Here is an 11302-nt window from a genome sequence, read left to right as displayed (position 1 = left end):
AAATAAAATAAAGAAAGAAAATAGGACTGTTGGATTTTTACATGCTAAAGGAAGAGTATATTCATTTTAGAGTTGGAGAACTCTCGAGTTCAGAGGATCTGAAACTTTCTCAGTTCACATCACCGTTAGTAAGTTTTTATGGTGCTCTAAGAAATACTCAACAGTTCTGTTTGTTTGTTTGTTTTATTGGTCAGGTCCAAACAACTTAATAAGTACTACAATCCTACTGATTTAATACCCAGTTAAAAAAATACACATAAATTAGAAAATATTTTTTACTTCATTTAAAAATCACCACAATACACTTTCTATGCTCCAGCTCATCATGGTGGTACCAGGTGTGTCCTTGACAAGTAGAACACCGGCAAGTTCATGGACCTGTATGTGCCATGGAAATGCTCTGTCATCAACCACATCATTGGCGCCAAGGACCACGCATCCATCCAGATGGACATGGCTGGGGTTGACAAGGTGACAGGCAGGTTCAACGGCCAGTTTAAAACCTCTGCTATCTATGGGAACATTCACAGGATGTGGGAGTCCATATGACTATACTCCCACTGGCCAAGGCCAATGGCACCATCTCAAAGAACTTCTGACTGGAGAGGATCACAGATGTGTAGTATTTGCCATAAATAGTGACCCTCCACAAAAAAAGTAACCACGATATCTACTAATAGGATACTGGATTTAAATGAACCCTTATTTCCTGTTCTTCATTGCTTTTTGGGAGATATATATATTTTTTCAAATCACGGCAATCACTCCCAAAGATAGGACACCATACCCAAGGAAGGTACTTCAATCTAATGTTGAAACTGTCATTACCCTGAGATAAATATTCCTATAGCATTCTTGCAAGTTTACTGTAGTGTGTCTCAGTGCACAGTTTGGGAATCGTGGCTTAGTTGAAGAAAATACCTTGATAAGCATTTTCATTTGAGAAAGCTAAAACCCTTCTTGGCTTCTTGTACTTAGACAATGGAAGTAATTTACTCTGCATGAGACAGCAGAGGTAAATCTGAGTATAAGGGTGGCATTTTGGAGAGAAGAGGTGAGAGGATTTTATAAAGAGATGGACCCTGACTAGATGATGGCAGCGGGTGCCCTAAAGGTAAAATACGGACAGTGAAAAACTGCCTGTGGCTGGGATGCTCTAACGACTTTAGTATGTTGATACCTAGAAAGCAGTAGTGTTATAATTCCTCTCCATCAACTTAAACCTTCCATAAAAGTGAGCTCTTCACCTCCTGAACATGTGAAAATATTTTTTATTTTTATTCTCAATGAAGTTTGAATCTAAGCATTATTATCTTTGTCTCCAGATCTATATCTAATATCCTATCAATTTTAATTCTATAGTAATTTGCAACTATGCCACCTTTCTTATTAATATTTTAGTATTAATTTCCCATTAATATAATCCTCATTACTTTGTAAACACTATTACAAAGGTTTCCTGTTTTAGCAAAGCTCCTTTGCTCAAAAATCTTAAATGTCTCATTTTCTAAACAATACATCTCAAGTTCCTGACATGGCATTAAAAATCCTCTAAATCTGACAGTAAACTGTCTTTCCTACCTTAGCTCCAATGATTCACCTTCATGAAACTCTTAGTCTGACCACATGGGGCTTCTAGTTAGTGTTAAGTAGGTACAGATCTGATATCTACCTATGATCCTTTCCTTTGCTGGTGATATTTATGCACACTAGAATCTGCTCTTTACCTTCCACTTGGTCAACAAAAGCAAGGGTTGGCAAACGTTTTCTGTTAAAGGCCCAATAGCAAATATTTTAGGTTTGTGGGCCATATGATCTCTATTGCAACTATTCAACTCACCTGTTATAGCACTTAAAGCAGCTATAGACGGACGATACATAAAATGAGCATGGTTGTGTTCCAATAAAACTTTAGTCACAAGAACAGGCAATAAGCCAAATCTGACCCATGGGACATATTTTGCTGACCTCTGAATTAAAGGAAAATAAGGAGATACATACTACTCAGTAGAAATGATAACAGCCACTCAGACAAAAAGAATGTTAGAGAGAATATTAACAGGAAAGCCAATGTAGGATGGTAATCAGAGTTAGTTTCCTCTTAATAATAAAGAGCATGAGGAAATCGAAAGTTAAAGTGGGTTGAGAGAAAAGAAAACTATTTAATTATATTTCCTAATGTCCTCTCTTGAAATGAGAATATCTATTTTCTGTGACTAACACTAAATCAACACAAGTCCTTTACGTTTGAGTATAACACCCTATTTCCAGAAAGTACTATGTTATCTTGTTTTAGTTGTTGCTGCTCTCCATCTCCAGCCCTCAGTCCCACTCAATGCTTCTCCCTAGATGTCTCTGAAGGTAACTGTTGAAACAGATCCTCTAGCTTCCATAAGCAGGACAGGATCACTTATGTAACTTTTCTACCCTCAGTGTTCTTGTCTACTGGAAGGAACAAAAAAAAATGTCAAGAGGTCGAATGTGCTAATAAAGCTAACATATTTTTTAAGATAATTTTTATGTTTTTAAAAATGAATCATAATCATGGTAGAGGCCTGGGATTTACAAACCAGGCAATTGTGGACTAAAACAAAAATAGAGGGTGGCTTCTTTGATTGCCAAGGTATTGCAGAGAATAATGTTCTTCTAATTCAAACTCTTGCCTGCTGTATGGCAAATAGCTGAAATAAACATCTGCTATTCCTACTTTTTTTAAAAAAATAAGAGGCACAAATGAAGCTATGTTTCTTTGTCATTATTTTCTATGTAAAAATAACAATTGAAGTAGTATGTCTTCCTAAAATAACAAAAATAATAACGCAGATAATAAAGCAGCATGTGATAGTTTAAAAAATGACTGGACTACAAATTCAGAGATTCAAATTCGGATCTAGGTTTTAGACAAACTACTTTGAAACATTTGGGTGATATATTTAATCTTGATGAACTTCAGTTTCTTCATTTACAAAAAATAGACCAGAGATTAGATGGATGATCTTCAGAGGCCGTTCCATCTCAAAAATTCTAGAATTTTGTTAGGTTTAAAATTAACTGATTTTTTTAAATTGGGGGGGTGAAACTGACATAACAGAATTAAACATTTTAAAGTGAACAATTCAGTGTCATTTAGTATAGTCGCAATGTTGTGCAATTATCACCCCTAACTAGTTTCAAAATATTTCATTATCCCAAAAAAGAAACTGCATGCCCATTAAAAAGTTACTCCATATTGCTCCTAGCCCCTGGCAACCACTGATCTGTTTTCTGTTTCTATAGATTTACACCTATTTTCAATATTTTACATAATTGGAATCATACATTATGTGATCTTTATGTGTGGCTTCTTTCACTTAGCATAACATTTTTGAAGTTCATTCACATTGGAGTATATAGTATATTACCTCTTTTTTATGGCTGAATAATATTCCATTGCATGTATATATCACAATGTGGTTTATCCATCTATCTGTTTATGGACATCTGGCTTATTTCCACAACCAATTTTTTTGCATAATATTTTTAAAAGCAAAAAATAACAAAACATGAACATATCAAAAGTACACTTTAAAAAAGATTTGAAGGGATATTTTGAGGAGGGAGTCCCTTTTATCCAGAAATTGACAAATCTTAGTGAGCCAGAAATGCAATTAATTATAACTTCTGATGCATAGAACTAATAACTAATTGGTGTAAACTTTAAAAACATAAAATCCTATCTATCATGAAAAGTTTATAAAATAACTTCTCTGTCAGTTCAGAAACTGAAAGAAAAGTTATAGAGAACACAAATGATCTTTAAGAACCTACACTGAGATGGTTGTTCTCTTTGGCTATATTTATCATGAAGTGATCTTATTAAGTAGTTACTTAATGGAAGGCAAAAAAGTGATTTCTCCTCAATGCTACTGGACACAGTAGTTTTAAGTCTGAGTTCAAGAATGGCAAAAATGCAACTATTTTTCTGAGTAATTGTTACGGTTTTTTGAAGTCTGTATTGTTTATTTTTATGAAAGTGTTACTTTGTAAATGGAAAATGACTAAGCTGAAAGCTATTGTTTTATCATTCCAAGTAGTCAATGTTTCAGATTTTCATAAAAGCCAAATTTCAAACCATTTTCTGTGATATAGAAAAGAGCTAAACTGTCAGTGAACGCAGTTATACTGACCCTGACATTTTCTTCTTAGGTGTTGCCAGCATGTCAAAAAAACAATTGCTTGTAAACTGGAATAATTTCTTTACTGCTGAAGCCAACCCTGATTGCTGCCAGATTAGCATCTATCCATTCACAACAAGAAATCAAAAAGGTATAGATACCCTCTGACAGTAGATATGAAAACTTCATAACATTAGAAGCTTTGTATGTTAATTAAATATTACCTTTCAGATATCACATATTACTTAGACATTGTCTTCTGGCCATTAAGTTATACTACTTTATACAATTTTTTAAATAATAAAAATTAAAATGTATTTTTAACACTGATATAGGACAGTGGTTCTCAAAGTGTAATTCCAAAATTAGCAGCTACAGTATGACCAGGAAGCTGCTAAAAATGAAAATATTTGGTTCTACCCCAGACCTATGGAATTATGAACTGTAGGTGGGACATAGCAATCTGTGTTTTCACAAGCCCTCCAGGTGATTTTGATGCATGTTAAAGTATGAAAAACACTGATCTAGAATAAAATATCCATTCATTATCCTTAAGACTGTTATCCAACCTAGAGAAACTCAAAATCTTTATGAAGATAGCAAACGAGGGGAATACTACAAATATAAAATTTGGCGGTAATAGAGGAAAAGAAGGTTGTATTTCTTTGTTTTAAGAGGTTGTTCTAACATTTCTAGATCAAAAATTAGAATTAGTTTCACTGCAACTACAGCATCGGCCTGAACACAGCCATTCTGCTATGTATTTGGTTTATGTATTAGATTTCTCATGATAACACAGTTCTGAAGTTAAAAATATTTGATCTATTAACCAATTTTTCAGATAAGGAAATTAAAGACCAAGGAGGTTGCTCTGCTTACCCAAGGTCATACACCTAATGATTTGAAGAGGAACCAGAATTCCAGTCCACTGACTCATATGTCTGCTTACTTATTTATACACACACCTTCAATGTTCCCCCAATTAATGAGACAACTTAAAAAAATAATCAGAAAGAATACAACTCAGAATAGGTTAAGTTTTGGAGGAATAAGACATATATGACACAAGGGTCTTGAATTAGCTCTGAATATGGTTCTAAGTTTCTTGAAAGCCCAAGCAAAAAGTAAGACATCCAGTTACCCAAGTATTGAAAATATTTTTTGAATGAACAAGTCTACTTAGGGTGGAGAGACGGGTGAAAGAAGAGATGGTGCATAATGTTAAAATGAATTAATTTGAAGAAAACCAGGTAGCTGAAGCAATGGTTGCCATTGAAGTCCTGTCTCCCTCCAAATAATACAGATCTAGGATGAAAAAATAAATCTACAAAAACACTCTATCTTTGGCATAACTTGAAGACAAAAAGAATGCTCGACCTTCAAAATAACAAGTAAAAAGAGAAAAATCACCAAATTCCATTGTATGATCTCTTATAATCATGTCCCACCCTCCACTCCACTGTGGGGCCTCGTGGAGAGCAAAGGTAGTTTGAGAAAAACTGTTGGGTAAAGAGAAAGAAGCTGGCAACTGGGCCTAACGTCAATCTAAAACCACTGTCAGAAAGATGACATCCATTCTAAATACGAAAATATTAATAAGTATCCAGGTAGATGAGAGGAGGAACTTAAAAGTATACAAATTTGAAGGGGCACTCTGTGAAATGCATACTTCCTGAGGCAGGGAAAAAGGCAAAACAGAAGTCCTTTTGGCAATTGAGTCATGAAGAGGAAAAGAATCAAAACGGGGGAAATGTTGGGTTTTGAAAGAGAGCACAAAGTTGAAGAAGTCATAATCCCTAACCCCTCTCCTCATTAAATCTACTAAAAACAACTCTTATCCCCACTCCTCCAAACAAATCTACTAAGACATCTGCACTTTGATATACTGATGGGAGAGGGCACTATTACAACAGGAATCATTTAAAGTGCCACAGTAACACACACTCACAGACACAGACAGACAGACACACACATCTTGAACAAGAGAAAGAGTAACAGAAAGTTATCAAACATCAGAAATGAAAATCAACACATATCAACTGAAGATAACTCTACCAAGGAAAACCAACCATGAAGCGAAACAAAATAAGATGGCATGACAAATGGAATTAAATAAACGAGCATTTGAAGATATGAAAACCAATCATGAATCTGAAATTCATAAATTAAAACAAGAAATAAACAAAACAACAAAAGAGGGTTGACTGAAAAAAAAGGAAGACAAAGAGAAAACCATCTTAGAACAGAATAAATAACGGGGTGCCCAAGGAAGAATAAACTCAAATGAAAATGTAATATAGGAACTAAAAAAAGGCAGGAAACTAAAAGGGAATGAAAATAAAATAAGAAAAGTAAAAGAGTCAGAGAAAGATAATGGAAATAGAAGAAAAGATAAGTAGGCATAACGCACATTTTCTGAGTTCCTACAAAATAAAGGGAACAGAACTATTTAAAACTATAATCCCAGAAAACTTGTAAAAAATAAGAACTGAATCTAGACATTGAAAGGGCCTGCCCGTTACCTGGGAAAATTAACACAATAAGCAAGCTATAGATATATAAGAGTAATACTATTAGATTTCAAGAATAAAGGTAAAAGTCCTCCAGACTTCCAGATACAACAATCAAACAACATATAAAGGCAAATGATTAGACTGGTATCAGACTTTTCAAAACCAACATAAAAAGCAAGGCAACAATGGAACGGCAAGTTTTTAAAAACAATGAAAAGAGTCAGCCAAGGATTTTTATATCCAGCCAAGCTGTCCTTTAAATATCAAGACCATAGAAAAACAGTTTTCAACAGAGAATTTAGGGAATTCTATACCCATGAGTCTTTTTGAGGAATTCATTAGAGGAGGAGTTTTTAAATGATGGTGAACATTAAAAATATATACATGTACATCTATGATTAAAATAAAAATAGGGGTAAAATTAAAAAGGGAACATACAAAATTAATATTTTGGGACAAAATAGAAATAATGTAACTAAAAAGGGGAAGAATTGATGGGGAGGGAGGGAGAGAGAGAAAGAGAGGAGGAGAAAACAGAATAAGCTCAAGGGCTGTTATATATACAACAGATGTGAGTTAAAGGATACCAACCAAAACAGATAAACCAGATAGCAAAAAGTTAAATAAAATAACAAAGGACTTAAAAAAGAACATCGGAAAAGGTGTAAGTATAAAAGTAACCACTAAGACAAAACTAAAAACCCTCCTCAGTAAACAAAGAAAAATATTTATTTTTTAACTTAACAAAATTGTTTTTCATAGGTGAACTAGATGAATGAACTAAGTAAAAACATTCAGAAGGTCATCTCTCTTGCCTTTAAACAGGACTATACATGCTCAATGAACAGTGAACATCGCTGTTTCTGGCAAATAGTGAGTAATTAATAAGTGTATATGGAAATGAGATGAATATTTTTGGCCAAATGTTAATAATAGTATGCTATTATTTTAATCTAGAAATTCTGCTAAAAATTGCCCCAAGTTTTTGCTCTCATTAAATAGAATATTACCTATCTCAGACCATACAATATTGTTGATTGTTGATTCTTACTTAAATGGATTAGATTACTTAAAATTCAGAGATGAAATAAAACTTAATTTATTATAGCTATTTCTAACTATTGATAGATTTCAATGAGAGATATTGAAAGCTATGGAATTGATTTTAAGATAACATTTCTGATGCCAGAGTATAGACATTTCTGCCATGCTCTTTTCAAAAATTATCTGAAAACAATGTAGAGAATGAGAAACTAAAGCAAAACTCTTTTGTTAATAAAACTAGAAGATATCGACAATCATGAATTATATCTGAAGGCAGAAAGTACAAAGAGAAGTGGTAACACGCTCAACAGAGTAAAGAATGCTAAAGTATAAATGCTAACAGAAGGAGAGTCCAATAAGAAACAAGGTGATTTATCCAAAGAACCCTGGGAAGTTTAGAAAATGACAGTACTAGGTATCTAGTGGGACTGAAAATTAGGGGAGATGATAAAGAGTTGAACTTTCAGATTTCCATTCACACCCTATATGTAGTCAGATAAATACCCTTCCCTTGCCTCTAAAGGATAAAGGAGAGAAGGTAGGCTAAGAAAGAACTGGAAAGGCTTCAGATTCAGGGACATCAAGCATAAAGGAGAATAGGGTTCGGGATGAATTGTTAGACTGAAAACAGGCTGAGGTGATAATGTGACAATCTGTACACAAAATAGTCAGCCCTTCAGACTCTTTTCCTGACAAGTACTCAGGCTTAAATTCACCCAAGCAGAAAACCGGAAGATCCGACGATCTTAGGAAAGATGAAATAGCTCTGGAGAATACATACAAATTACCTCTCCTATGAAAAAGCTGTCTTTTACTCAAATGTTCTAAGATCTTGAACATTATCTAATCAGGTATTTAATACATCACTCCTAAATATGAATAGACAACCAACATTACCAGATATTTGAGAAGAGTCTCTAACAAAGAGGGAAGCAGTGGTATAAAAAAGGAATTCCAATGAACAGAGAAAATGGGGGTAAAATCAAAAGAAAATAAAAATTGTAGAGGATGAATCCAGGAAATCAAATTTCTGATTAACAGAAGTTCCAAAAAGAAAGAACAGAAAGTTGTAGGAAGAAAATTTTTGTAAAAGTTACATTTAAAAACTTACCAGAACTTTTTTATTGTCAACATTTATGGAAACCAATAAGTTAACACAACAAATTAAAGGAGACCTATACCATTTTTATTTATCAGGAAATTTTAGAAAACCAGAAATATAGACTATAAATATTTTTAGAGAAAACTCAGATCACATACAGAAAAAAATGGAGTCGGACTTCTCAAAAACAATCTGAGGTTAGAATATACAAGAGTAATCATTTCAAAATTCCAAACAAAATATTATTTGTAGAATTCCATATGCAGCCAAAATATTACTCTAGAGTGAGAGTAAATGATGGCAAGACTGAAAACTTTAGATCTCTAAATGTTGATTGCCCTGCATCCTTAGAAAGTTAATGAAGAATGTGCCTTCAAAACAAGAATTTAAAACTAAGGAAGAACTATGGGATTCTAGAAACTGAGCATTCAACAAAGATCAGAAGTGAAAGGAATTTTAGGATGATAAAAGTTTAGAGCAGAAAATGAAGCCCTGTGAAGCAAAGACTTCAGGAAAATAAAAAATAAAGTAAAAAATTACTACTACTTACTTTAAAATACAATACACATAAGGTGAAAGGCAAGAGGTGAAGTATTTTATTTGTTTGTTTGTTTGTTTATTTAAATTAAGGTTATTGGAGTAACATTGGTTAATACAATTTTAAGGTGTAGCTTATCATTTGACATCTGTATATTCTATTGTGTTTACCACCCAAAGTCCAGTTTCCTTCAGCTACCATATATTTGATCCCCCTTACCCACTTCACCCTTCCCTTACTTCCCTATATTTGACATCCTTTACCCCGTCTACCTCTCCCCTCCTCCCCCAATCCCTACCCTCTGGTAACCACTAGTCTATAGTTCATGTCCATGAGTCTCTGTTTGTTTATCCTGCTCATTTGTTGCTTTTAGGTTTACATCCCACGTATAAGTGATATCATGTGATTTTCGGCTTTTTTCTGTCTGGCTTATTTTGCTTAGCATAATTATCTCGAGGTCCATCCATGTTTTCACAAATGGCAGTACTTCATCTCTTCTTATGGCTGAATGATATTCCATTGTATATATGTACCACAGCTTCTTTAGCCAATCATCTATCGTAGGACACTTTGGTTGCTTCCATATCCTGGCCTCTGTGAATAATGCTGCTACAAACATCAGTGTGCAAATATCATTTTGGATATGAGTTTTCAAGTCTTTGGGGTAAATACCCAGTAGAGAGATTGCGGGATCATATGGTAGATCAATTCTTAGTTTTTTGAGGAACCTCCATACTGTTTTCCATAGTGGCTGTACCAATTTGCAGTCCCACCAGCAGTGTATGAGGGTTCCTTTTTCTCCATATCCTCTCCAACATTTGTTATTGTCCTGTTGATTACAGCTATTCTAACAGGTGTGAGATAGTATCTCATTGTGGTATTGATTGGCATTTCCCTAATAGCTAGCGGTGTTGAGTATCTTTTTATATATTTGTTGGCCATTTGTATGTCCTCTAGGGAGAAATGTCTGTTTAGGTCTTATGCCCATTTTTTGATTGGATCGTTTTTTTTGTTTTTGTTTATTTTTTGTTATTGAGTTGTATGAGTTCTTTGTATATTTTGGATATTAGGCACTTATCGGAGGCGTTGCTTGCAAATATATTTTCCCATTTGGGAAAATGGTTGTCTCTTCACCTTATTGACAATTTCTTTTGCTGAACAGAAGCTTTTTAGTTTGATGCAGTCCCATTGATTTATTTTAGCTTTTATTTCCCTTGCTTTTGAGGTCAAATTCATAAAATCCACTTTAAGTCCATGGTCCTAGAGTTTAGTTCCTATATTTTCTTCTATGCATTTTATTGTTTCAGGTCTTACATTCAGGTCCTTAATCCATTATGAGTTAAATTTGGTGTATGGTGATAGGTAACAGCTTAGTTTCATTCTTTTGCATGTGACTTTCCAATTTTCCCAGCACCATCTGTTGAAGAGGCTTTCCACTGTATGTTTTTGGTTTCTTCGTTGAAAATTATTTGCCCATATATATATGGGTTCACATCTGGACTCTTGATTCTGGTCCGTGTATCTATTTTGCTGCCAATACCACGCCATTTTGATTACTGTTGCATTATAGTATAATTTGAAGTCCAGCAGAGTGATGCCTCCAGACTCGGTCTTTTCTTTTCTGGATGGCTTTGGCAATTCGGTGTCTTTTGTGCTTCCATACAAATCTGATGATTTTTTGTTCTACTTCTTTAAAAAATGCCGATGGGATTTCGATGGGGGTTGCATTAAATCTGCATAATGTTTTAGGTAATATGGTCATTTTAACTATGTTGCTCCAAGAACACGAAATACCTTTCCATTTCTTTGTATTTTCTTTGATTTCTTTTAATAGGGTCATATAGTTTTCATTATATAGGTCCTTTACTTGTTTCATTAAATTTATTTCTAGGTATTTTATTCTTTTTGTTGCAATTGCAAAAGGAGTTATTTTTTCCACTTCTTTTTTTGA

At 33.9% G+C, this 11302-nt stretch overlaps 1 protein-coding gene and 1 pseudogene across 3 annotated transcripts in view; one reads left to right on the top strand and one right to left on the bottom strand.

Annotated features, from left to right (window-relative positions):
* Positions 1-632, top strand: part of LOC105288961 — a 2774-nt pseudogene extending 2142 nt beyond the window's left edge.
* Positions 1-11302, bottom strand: part of ADK (adenosine kinase) — a 475283-nt gene that overhangs the window by 158845 nt on the left and 305136 nt on the right. The window lies entirely within an intron of this gene.

Source organism: Pteropus vampyrus, unplaced genomic scaffold, assembly GCF_000151845.1.
Source record: "Pteropus vampyrus isolate Shadow unplaced genomic scaffold, Pvam_2.0 Scaffold20, whole genome shotgun sequence".
Classification (NCBI taxonomy): Eukaryota; Metazoa; Chordata; class Mammalia; order Chiroptera; family Pteropodidae; genus Pteropus; species Pteropus vampyrus.
This window is presented reverse-complemented; position numbering and strand designations above follow the sequence as displayed.